The following is a 12,530-nucleotide window of genomic DNA, read 5'->3' on the forward strand; positions in this document are numbered from 1 at the left end:
TTAAAAGAAAAACTCCAAAGAATACCCTGTTTATAAAAGCAAAATGCGTTACTCCCTGTGGTGACCAGGAGGGAAGGGTTGGGGTTTGGGCTGGAGTGGTAGGTACAGATAACAAAATTCTTAGCTAAATTTGCTGACCATCTCATAATTCTGCTTACATGATAATGGGATGTTTATAATATAAAGGCTGGCTGAGTTTACTCTGATCATTCTGCGGAGCGAACAAATATTTGATGGATAAGTTGTCCGCCTCAACACTGATTTAGGATCTGAGTGCTGACTGCCGAGGCATAATTTATCTGTACTAATGCTAAAATGAATTACTGAAGCTCATTCATAAAACTTGGAAAGGAATTGGCTGGCTATGTTTCCAATAAGTTTGCCTGTCAAAACAAGGATTTTGGATAGATAGAAAAGGAACTGTATATGTTGGAGCTGTGAAATAAAAACAAAAAAAAATCACTTAAAATACACAGCAGGTCCATCAGCATATGAAAAAAGACAGGCTAATATTTTAAGTAGAACTATTGATATGACAATATGCAAAAGCCCCTTCTAAATCTGAGTAAAAGAAAAGGCGTAGGGACCACGGGTAAAAGTCAGGAGTAAGGTAAGAGTTTCTTGATTTTTATCTGAGTTTCTTCCTTGGGCTGTTTGTTTTATTCAGCCCTGTAAGGAGATTTGTTTATCTCTCAATTCTGTCAAAGGGTGTACAACTGAATCTTTTAAGCTCTTTTCCTCTTTGGCATCCTGATGGATATGCTGTGCATTTTCAGCATTTATTTTTTTCATAAAGTGATGCATTTCACAGCACTGCTTGGTGCACATGTGCACCTTCCATCACTTTATCTCAGTACTCCTCCTGGTTTTGAAGTTGAGACTAAGAGCTGATAACAGGGCAGAAGTGCTCAATAAACAGGGCTTAGGAGATAGGAAAAGTTGGCCTATCGTTCTCGCTCTGAGTTTACTACCCAATGTGTGGAAGTGCCAAGCTTTTGGTCAATTGCTCTCTATTACTCCCTTGCCCATAATGGTATTATAATTTGCTATGTAAGGATTTGCAGACATACCAGTCCACATGGTCTTAGGTTTGTTAAAACTACATATGGAAGAGATAGTGTTGGTCATTATCGGAGGGATCATTGCTGAGCCTGTGGCCAGTGGTGGAGCTAAATGCATGAAAAATAACAGTATCCTTCTTCTCACATCCCACTTCCCCATACCCCACATTCTCTTCTGAGCATACACCACTTATGTCCCCTCTTTTCCATCACCACAACCTTGTCCCTTGTACCTTTTGCCTTTCAGATACCCAAGAACTGCAACCTGTGGTAGAAGACTAAGAAGACAGTGGTGACCCAGACAACACTGTCACTTGATCTCAGCCTTCAGCTCAGATATTGACACTGTGCATACCTTAAAGGTGAGGTCTGCATGTGGTGAGACACAAGGCACAAGTGCACTGCAGCCAGGGCAGGGGTTCAAGGATAGTGCAGGTGCCTTGGAGGGCAAAGTCACATATGAGCTCTACTGCAGAGGACTAAGAAGAGGATTTTGATGGGCCAGGCCGCAGAAGAGGGCTGATGGGTATTCACAATGAAATGTTTGGTGCATTTGGAAGGCTGCCAGGAAGTCTGCGGTCAATGCAAAGCAGCATGGAGGAATCCAACACCATCTTGATGGAGAGCCTTACGCAGAGCTTGGAGCCAACTCCATCGACACACTTGTGGAACCAATCATGTTGCGGCATCTGATGCTCGATGTCTCAGCTTCCATTGCAGTACAAGCAGCTTCCACCAAAAGTCTGAGTGCTGCCATGCCAGTTCATCATGCTGCCATCATGGCTCTGGATGCCAGTGTTCAAGAGTTTGCAGGGTGTCTCAGCAGTTCAACAATCTGTCCTCCACCAGATTGTGGGGTTTGCTAAATGTGGCCCCGAGCAGATGGCAGTGGAATCGTGGAACACGAGACAGCTGTCCTCTCTCAGGATTACAGCATTCTCGATTGCATCCTTGCCACTCCAACAGTGTCCTTGCCGTTGCCAGCCAGCCAGCTAGCCCAGACTATGTTACCCATGCCAAGATGGTGTAGTCCCAAAGCTGGGTCTTCTCGGCTCAGAGCTGCTCAAGGTTGCCCTCCAAGGCCATCTGCAACCTGGTTCACTGAAAGTTAGCAGCCTTCCATCAGCCATGCTGCTGTCTCAGGGCTAATAATGTGTAGGAGCACCAGAAAAGGCAAAAGCAGATGAAAGACAGGCACTAAGGGAATTAGCAAGGGTGTTTAGTTAAGTTTATATGCAAATGGCATGATTCAATTTAGAAATGGATTGGCATGTGTACTTAATGTTGGCTTTTACTTTGCATTGTGTCCAAGAGGACTGACATGATGGTCAGTGACAGAAGAAATGTAAGGAGTATGAGGCTGTTGGTGAATGGTTGAATTGAGGTTGCATTCACTGGAACTGTACTGGGTATTAGTTCTTCCCAGATAGCACAGGCAGAAAGAGGTTGTCTGAGTTGAAACCTCCCTTCCTCTTTCACACCCTCCTCCTGCTGCTCAACTTCTTGTCTAATAGCTGGTAGCAAGGGCTGTTCCCAGATGATGGCAAGGTTGTGCAATATGCAGCAAACCACAACATGTCTCGAGAGTCACAAACTTGTGCTGCAGAGCTCCTCCAGAGTGGCCTAGGTGGCCGAATCTGGCTTCAGCATGCCACTGGTCTGTTCTATGACATTTAATCGGGTAGCTTGGTCCTCACCTTTTGAATACTCCATCTGGATATATTGTGAACCAGTGTCATGGGCCATGTCATCAACAGATAGCCCTTGTTGCCCTTGTGACTACTCTTTGGGCCGGTGTGGTGGCTGAATTACAGTTGGCATAGTGGACTGCCACAGAATGAATGCATCATGATTGCTGCCAGGATACTGAGCATTGAACTACATGGGGCACTGCCTATGGTCACACACCAGGTGCACATTGGTGGAGTGGAATCCCATTAAGTCCCAGTTCATGACAGAGTCGACATGGAGCGCCTACAAAACGATGTGCATGCAATCAATGGTACCCTGCACCATGGGGAAGCCTGCAATGCTTGCAAATCCTCACTCTGCCTGCTTGTGTCTGGCAAAAGGGAATGAAAAGTGATTAGCCTTCATCGCATAGAAAGCATCAGTGGTAGGCAAACAACAAAATGTTGCAAATATCTGCAGCCCCAACCTAGAAGGAGCCATACTGATATATATTCATGGCTATTGTCACCTTCACAATTATTGGCCATGCTCTGAGCTTGAAACTATGGCTACAACACTCAGCTGATTTCAGTGATATTCACCTTGAAGCATTGAAGTCTCAAACATTCGGGATTCTGTTCAGAGAATTGCTCCCTGCACAACCTGCGACAATATGGTCTCCTACTGAGAATTTTTCTTCCTCCTCCTCCTCCTCCTCCCGTTTCTTGCAGTTTGTCTTACTCTGTTCATTCTCCAAGCCATGCTCCATTCCACAAGAATTCAGGGAGCAACTGGTTTGTGCAGAAGATTTGAAGTCAGCAAAGTACTTCAGCACCTACAACACTGTTCACTGCCTATAGCCTTTTGAAACTTGAAACAACTATGGGAAACACCAAAAGCATATGAAATTGTAACAACAGCTAGAAGAAATAAACCAGCAACTAAGTTGCAAGCAGTTGATCCCTTCAAATAGTGCTGATGATGGGAGTGGAGGTGGGTGATTTGGGGGGCAGGGGTTGTGGTATTTCATGCTGTTTAACATGTGTTCAGCTATACGAGATTGCCTGGGGTTTGTTCAAGCATGTGCTACAAATTAGCAGCACTGGTGACATATCAGCATTTCACACTGATTAACATCATGATGTCTTTTTTTGTTATTTGATGGGATGTGGGCGTTGCTGGCAAGGCTTTGTTACCCATTCCTAATTGCCCTTGAACTGAGTGGCTTGCTAGACTATTTCAGAGGGCAATTAAAAGTCAACCACATTGCTGTGGGTCTGGAATCAGATGTAGGCCAGACAGGCATATTTCCTTCCCTAAAGGACATCAGTGGTGCAAGTAGTCCTGGCAAAACCAGATGGGTTTTTATGACAATTGATGATAATTTCATGGTCACCATTACTAGGACTAGCTTTCAATTTCAGATTTTAAACTCCGTCAACTGCCATGGTGGGATTTGAACCCATGTCCCCAGGGCATTAACCTCTCAGTGTCTGGATTACTAGTCCAGTGACATTACCACTACACCACCATTACGATCTGTTCTACAGCCATCCAGCAGATGTTAAGTGTATGCACTAACCCCTTTATCCTCCTAGTCAGAAATGTGTGCATGTTACAGAGACACCATTTTGAAACCTTAAGAGCGTTTGTAGTGCCTGGAAAATGGCACCATTGACCTCAATTTCACCCCAATGCAACACAACATGCAGAAAGGCAAAAGGTCTGTTTCCATCAATATATTAATTGGCACAGTTCTTCACCAAAACCTTCCAGTTCTTTTCTTACAAAATGCAATTTGAATGAACAGAAGAACAAAGTTTCAGCATCAACATCTTTTAATTGGGCTGAACCTACTGCCCCCCCCCATCAACTGATATATCAGTATTGCTCCATATTGAGCACTTGGAGGAAGCACTGAGGGTGGCAAGGGCACAGAGTGTACCCTGGGTGGGGGACTTCAATGTCCATCACCAAGAGTGGCTCGGTCGCACCAATACTAACCAAGCTGGCTCAGTACTCAAGGACATAGCTGCTAGACTGGGTCTGCGGCAGGTGGTGATGAAACTTAGAAGAGGGAAAATCATACATGACCTCATCCTCACCAACCTGCCTGCTACAGATACACCTGTCCATGACATTATCAGTCGGAGTGACCATTGCACAGTTCTTGTGGAGATGAAGGCCCATCTTCACAATGAGGATACATTCCATCGTGTTGTGTGGCACTACCGCCTGCTAAGTGGGATAGATTTCGAACAGATCTAGCAACTCAAGACTGGGCATCAAAGAGATGCTGTGGGCCATCAGCAGCAGCAGCAGAATTGGATTCAACCACAATCTGTAACCTCATGGCCCAGCATATCTCCGACTCTACCATCACCACCAAGCCAGGGGATCAACCCTGATTCAATGAAGAGTGCAGGTGGGCATGCCAGGAGCATCAGGCATACCTAAAAATGGGGTGTCAACCTGGTGAAGCTACAGCACAGGACTACTTGCATGCCAAACAGCATAAGCAGCAAGCGATAGACAGAGCTAAGCGATCCCACAACCAATGGATCAGATCTAAGCTTTGCAGACCTGCCACATCCAGTCATGAATGGTGATGGACCATTAGCAACTCACCGGAGGAGGAGGCTTCACAAATATCCTCATCCTCAATGATGGCAGAGCCCATCACATCAATGCAAATAATAAGGCTGAAACATTTGCAACAATCTTCAGCCAGAAGTGCCGAGTTGATGATCCATCTCGGCCTCCTCTAGAGGTCCCCAGCATCACTGATGCCAGTCGTCAGCCAATTCGATTTACTCCAATGTGATATCAAGAAAAGGCTGAAGGCACTGGATACTACAAAGGCTATGGGCCCTGACAATATTCCGGCAATAGTACTGAAATCTTGTGCTCCATAACTTGCCGCACCTGTAGCTAAGCTGTTCCAGTACAGCTACAACACTGACATCTACCCAGCAATGTGGAAAATTGCCCAGGTATGTTCTGTATTTAAAAAGCAGGACAAATACAGCTCGGCCAATTACCGCCCCATCAGTCTACTCTCGATCATCAGTAAAGTGATGGAAGGGGCCATCAGCAAGACTATCAAGCGGCACTTGCTTAGCAATAACCTGCTCACTGATGCTGAATTTGGGTCCCACTCAGCTCCTGACCTCATTACAGCTTTGGTTCGAACATGAACAAAACAGCTGAACTCCAGAGACGTGGTGAGAGTGGCTGCTCTTGTTATCAAGGCAGTATTTGATGGAGTGTGGCATCAAGGAGCCCTAGCAAAGCTGGAGTCAATGGGAATCAGGGGGAAAACTCTCTGCTGGTTGGAGTCATACCTAGCACAAAGGAAGATGGTTGTGGTTGTTGGAGGTCAGTCATCTCAGCTCGAGGACATCACTGCAGGAGTTCCTCAGGGTAGTGTCCTAGGCCCAACCATCTTCAGCTGCTTCATCAATGACCTTCCTTCCATCATAAGGTCAGAAGTGGGAATTTTTTGCTGATGATTGCAAAATGTTCAGCAGCATTCGTGACTCCTCAGATACTGAAGCAGTCCATGTCCAAGAACAGCAAGACCTGGAAAATGTCCAGGCTTGGGCTGACAAGTGGCAAATAACATTCACGCCACGCCAGTGCCAGGCAATGATAATCTCCAACAAGAGAGAATCTAACCATTGCACCTTGACATTTAATGGCATTACCATTGCTATCAACATCCTGGGGGTTACCATTTTAAGAAATTGGAGTCTTTAGCAGGTAGGTATTTTCTGAATTTTATGGGATTAGCTAAGCACCCTTGATTTTCTCTCGGGAAAGAGGATTTCTAAACATTTTGACCTCTAAACAGCCTTAGTTCCAGTTGCTATATTGACATAAGCTGATAGAATGGCGTCTTGTGCACCCCCTTATCTATGCAAGTATTTAGAAAGGGCTAGGATATGACCCTGAGCAAGATGTAAACTAAAAGGCTGACCTTGAGCAGGGTGACGTACTAAAAAGCCCCCCAAAAATGGTATATATATTGGTGTTATACCGGTGGTAGGGGGCTGAGGTGCTGGTGAGGTTGTAGTACTCATTGGGCAGCTGCATTTTTCAGATGGAAGGTGGACCAGAGGAGGAGGAGGAAGGTCGAGAGATCGAGGGAAGACTTTCCTAACACTTCGACTAGAGAGCGGAATGCTGTTATCAGAAGTTGTTATGGATTGTATGCTTTTTCTGTCTAATTAGTTAATATATCATATCTAAACTGTTGTTTCTTAATAAACCATCTTAAAATTACTTATGACTAGTTGACTGCCTATTTAGGTATTTGTGGCCCCTGAACCCTGAAATCCTACACCATTGACCAGAAACTGAACTGGACTGTCTATATAAACACTTGGCTACCAGAGCAGGTCAGAGGCTAGGAATCCTGCAGCGAGTAACTCTCCTCCTGACCCCCCAAAACCTGTCCACCATCCACAAGGCACAAGTCAGGAGTGTGATGGAATACTCTCCACTTGCCTGGGTGAGTGCAGCTCCAACAACACCCAAGAAGCTTGACACCATCCAGGACAAAGCAGCCTGCTTGATTGGCACCCCATCCACAAACATTCAACCCTTCACCACTGACGCACAGTGGTAACAGCGTGTGCCATCTACAAGATGCACTGCAGAAATTCACCAAAGCTCCTTCAACAGCACCTTCCAAACCTACAACCGCTACAATCTAGAAGGACAGGGGCAGCAGATACATGGGAACACCACCACCTGAATGTTTCCCTCCAAACCACTCACCATCCTGACTTGGAAATATGTCGCTGTTGCCTCACTGTCGCTGGGTCAAATTCCTGGAACTCCCACCCTAACAGCACTGTGGGTGTACCTGCACCACAGGGACTGCAGCGGTTTAAGAAGGCAGTTCACCACCACCTTCTCAAAAGTAACTAGTGATGGGCAATAAATATTGGCCTGACCAGTGATGCACACATCCCATCAATGTATAAAAGCAAACTTTTGTTCTAGGGTTGGGACCACAACGTCTGGTGCATTCCCGAGTCCCGAACCTGTGTTATGTCGTTGCCTAATGCCCGACGCAGTTTTGACAAGCGTGCCAATTATTGGCCAATGTGTGCGTTCGCTGTCTAATTAAGGATGGTGGGCTGGCTCCGAAGGCTGGAGAGCCAGTAGCATACCCTCCAGCATTGAAAGATTGGCAGCCCCACCATCAGAGATGGGAGCTGGCAATGTAGGCTGGAGAACAGGAGGTGCCTCAAGATGGAGGTGCCCTCTGAACAGTTTTTACAAAGGTAAAATTACAAAGAATTACATAGCTGCCAGGCAGTCACACTGGATGGCCAGTGCCCACAACTGAGGCCCAATGCCATATCAGATATTGAGGGTGGGGGGGATGTTGGGGCATGAGGGGAAGGCGAGCTGTTCCCTAGCTGCATGGAGCACTGTCCTACCCCAGTTTTCCACCAGGAGGCTTCCTCCATCCCTTAGAAAATTCCAATCGGCGTGTGAGAGTGACCTTAATAGGCCCTTTAATTGGCTTCATGGGCTGCCCACACTTGCGTATTTGAAAATGGCCTGGAGGTGGGACCATGGTGGGAGTCTGGCACACTGGCCGGTGGCAGGAAATTGTGGGCCCATTTCCTTCTGGTCCAGCCTTCATGACTGTTTAAAAATTCAGCCCCTTATTTTGAATGTTACACAAACCTTATGGAGGGTTAACATTTATCTATATAGTCACTGGTATCTGAATACATGAAACCTGTATATGGTTTAGAAGATAGGCCTTCAGTACTTAGGTATATAAAAGAAAGAGGTGCAGGAGAAAAAGTAGCTCACCATGAATGGTAATATCAGCCAGGATTCTGTGTGCCAGGAGCAACTTGAATAACACAACATTTATAAGAAGCGCAACAGCATTTTGGCTGTTGTCAAAATATAATTACCAGTCACTTTGCTTATGGTAGATATTACCTAAGTAAGAGGTCTGAAGCACAAAATCCTCTAATATTTCAAAAGCTGCCAATAAAATACATTAGTATTATTGTCTTATAACCCCATCATTTATTTGTGATAGATTCTCCCGCTGTTTCCAGTCCTCCTGCTGTTGGGCTTGATATAAGAAACAATGACCTTTCCTTGGTTTTTACTAAATTTGATTGAAGCATTGTAAATTTAACAGGTTATTATATCATAGTTCTGCATAAAAACTTGAGAGAACATTTCCCCTTTGCAGTTCTCAGTCATCCCATAGCTGGGAACATATTACAAAGCATTACAGATCACAAGACCTTAACAATATAAAATATAAAGTATAAAAGCCACCGCTACTAGACTATGCTTTTGCTGTTTTCTCTCAGGTGTTCGAGCTTTGCCAACAGGGTAATGCTGGTAAATATAGTTTGATTGGGACTGTGCCATTGGACAACTTGGTGAGCTAGTATCATGTGACATAAAGGGAGAGGGAGTATTAGGTTTGGTGGTGTGCTAAGATCGTCATCACTTTGCAGAAGTTGCAACATGTTTTCCTTTGAGCACCAACAGTATCTTTCAGAGAGTTGGTGTCAAGCTGTACTTCAGGGGCAGGAGGTAGAATGCAGGCTTCAGCCCATTTACATGTGGTGAGTCCCCCTGTGTGAACGCAGCAACAGAGAAAAATACTGAGTACAGTAGGAACAGCTTGCATTTGTATAACTCATAGTAAAACATCCCGAGGTGCTTTTAAGCAGAAGAAATGATAGCAAACAGACAAAGTCAAACTAGCCGCCCTTACTTTACATTATTGGATGAAGCACAGACTGTTTGATTTCCTAATCTATTCAAAATTGGCATGTATTCTGAAAGAGTGAGGAAGAAAATTGAATATGTGAGAGCAGAAAGGGGAAAAAACTATCAATTGAAGAGAAAACAACCTATAATGAAGGAGAGGATAAAAACAGAGATAAATGAAGATCAGTTATTGGTGTGGACAACTACTGACAGATGGTATTATCAGAGAATGACAAGCCAACATCATCCCTTGTCACTTGTTAACAGTCATGGCCTATTAGCTACAATTAAACCCAAGTGTGGCAATGTGATATCAGTCAGCTTTCAAATTCATTACAGCTTAAACTTCATTGAAAAAAATCCTGTGTTTTCCAGACCTAGTGCCAGATCCCCACTCACTTTCTATATCAAACGGGAGAAGTAGGTGCTGAATACACCTGCCTTAAAACTGGCAAGAGCTTCATTAAAATATTTAAATGAAGCAATGAACACCTTGCATGCAATTTATGGACATTTGTGCTTATAGAATGCTCAATTTCTTATTCAATTATGTTTAACTCCATGAATAATGCGCATCCAGAGTTGTTTGCGAATCACTTATGAACGTTACTTAAAAAACACTGAGTAAATTGAATCTACTTTTGAATAATTTCTTGGCAATTTTTCTTTATTCCTTTCTGCTGCCAAGCAGCTTCTCCTCTATGCCTGTTGTTGAACTATCTTATTTGCCACCAACACCACTGTTTCTACCAATCAATTCCCCCATGGTGAGCCTCGATTTGCACTTTTTTGGAGGGAAAGGTCAATGGAGGCAATTCAGGTTGTGCCAGAGATGTTTTGTGTTGAACTGCCAGCGCCTACATACCCACATTTAGAGTGGGATTTTTCGCACCCGCCCGCCACCACGATCTTCCGGTCCCGCCACAAGTCAATGGACTTCTGGCTGGGACGCTGCCTCGCCCACGATGGGTCCCGCCAGCGACAAGGCTGGAAAATCCCGGCCTTTGAGACAGAGGCACACAAGCCTCGCTTTTGCAGACATTTAGTGTATCCAGAGCTTTCTGTTACCCAGTAAGCTGTGATAACAGTCCAAAGGGCACAAATAAGACAAAAGAATAGTTGACTAACCATAATGCTGGCTTCATTCTGGGAGGCATGGAACGCCATGTTTTCCTTTGTAAAACATGGAAGATGGCATGACAGAGTGGTCAACAGCTAGCATAACTTGACATATCTACAACATGCCACCAGAATCCCAGCTCCCATTGATAGGTTTAGCCCAGACTGGATTGTACCAGCGTGAATTGAATGACAGATTGAAATCTTGCTGACTGATACCTATAACAACCTCTCCTGCCAACCTAATTAGTTAGAACATAAAAACTGGCTTAATAAAATAGAAAACAGTCTAAACAATCAGGGCCAAGGAAAGCATTTTCATTATGCGATGGTTTGACAGCTTTAAACTTTAATTTTGATTGATAAATATCAATCAATCTTATCAATCAAAATTAAAGCTTGAAGCTATCAAACCATCACATATGCACATGAAGCGCAGCATATTCAGAAAAATGTGGCTGTGGAAGCTTTTCAGTTTTTAAGGTAACAATATATTTTTGCCACCAAAAAATACAGTCAAAGATATTGAAAATACTGTCCCGGTTTTGTTAAAAAAAAATAAAGTTTTTTAAAATGTTACAAATAGTGACTATGCCACCCTAATAATATGGCTTTAAAAACCATTTAATTGGAATTGCTTAGTTTAAATTTGTAATCATCCTGTTATGTTTTAAATCCTGTGCTCTTATTTCATATCCACTGGAATAAAAGAACTAACTCCTACATTACAACAGCGACTACACTTAAAACGTACTTAATTAGCTGTAAAGCGTTTTTGGGTGCCCTGAGGTCATGAAAGGCACTATATAAATGCAACCTTCTCTTTTTACCTGCCTTAACATCTAAAAACATTTCACTGGGACCAAACTTACACACTGCACTCAATACGTTTGATAATCATTCACTCAGTACAACCTCCTGCAGCAAATTTACCCACGGTCATGAGTACAATTTTGCAAAGTGAGGTAAATCAATATTAATTAAAATTACATCACTGAGACAAGCTGTGATGCAGCGTAAAGGAAAGTCAATCTCTGAGGTAACAGACTGGTCATTAAGTAAATTTGGAGAAGGAAAAAGCCCTCAAGTTATTAGCTTCTATTTAAAAATGAAATCAACACGTTTGGGGTCCCTTGGGGTTGGGGGTGCAGGGGTTGGTGGACGGGGAAGAACTTTAGTGCCTCTTTACTTCTGTCAAGCATACACACATCAAAGTGGAACTGCATGAGGTATCAGACACTGTAATATGTCAGCCTTTCAGGCAACTGTATTAAAACATTGCTAAATTAAACTCTTAAGGTTTCAATTTATTAATCAATTATTAGCAGAGTGGATGCTCGTTTCATGGAGTGTAACAGTTTGCATATTAAGGCCTCTGTGAGTCTCACATTCATTAACATGAAGGTAGAATTTGCATTTCTTGATCGACTGTTACAGTTTTAATATCCTTTTTTTCTTGTTTTACATCAATCACAGAAACCAGTGCCACCACAGGCCATCATTAACCTTCCAAATCTCCCGCTAAACAAATACTACAAGAACTCACTAATTTGTAGATCAAACAGGCACTTGCCCGTTATATAATTGAAATGAAAGGCAGAATGTTACGGTTCTGAAGAGTAAAGTAATTACTAGCTGTTAATTGCTCACTTGTGGTGGCTCCTTTTTAATTAAAAGGAACAGCTAGTTGCATGCCGATAAGCCGCAGCCAGAGACTATGCGTTTTAATCAACAAATCAGTGGGGAAAGGAAACATTTCTTTCGGCTGCAGCCAGTACCTGAACCAAAATCCTCAAACGTCCCATCGAGACTAAGGGAGAAAAGAAGCATCCGGTTAGACCAGTCAGGTTTTATTTTAACTAAGGAAATGGCTATTTGAAGTCTTCCAGTACGAGTGTCCCTCCACCATCC

At 43.6% G+C, this 12,530-nt stretch overlaps 1 protein-coding gene across 5 annotated transcripts in view; it reads right to left on the reverse strand.

Annotated features, from left to right (window-relative positions):
• mecom (MDS1 and EVI1 complex locus) overlaps positions 1–12,530 on the reverse strand; it is an 804,010-nt gene that overhangs the window by 571,913 nt on the left and 219,567 nt on the right. The window lies entirely within an intron of this gene.

This window comes from Cetorhinus maximus, chromosome 19 (genome assembly GCF_964194155.1).
Source record: "Cetorhinus maximus chromosome 19, sCetMax3.hap1.1, whole genome shotgun sequence".
NCBI classification, from domain to species: Eukaryota; Metazoa; Chordata; class Chondrichthyes; order Lamniformes; family Cetorhinidae; genus Cetorhinus; species Cetorhinus maximus.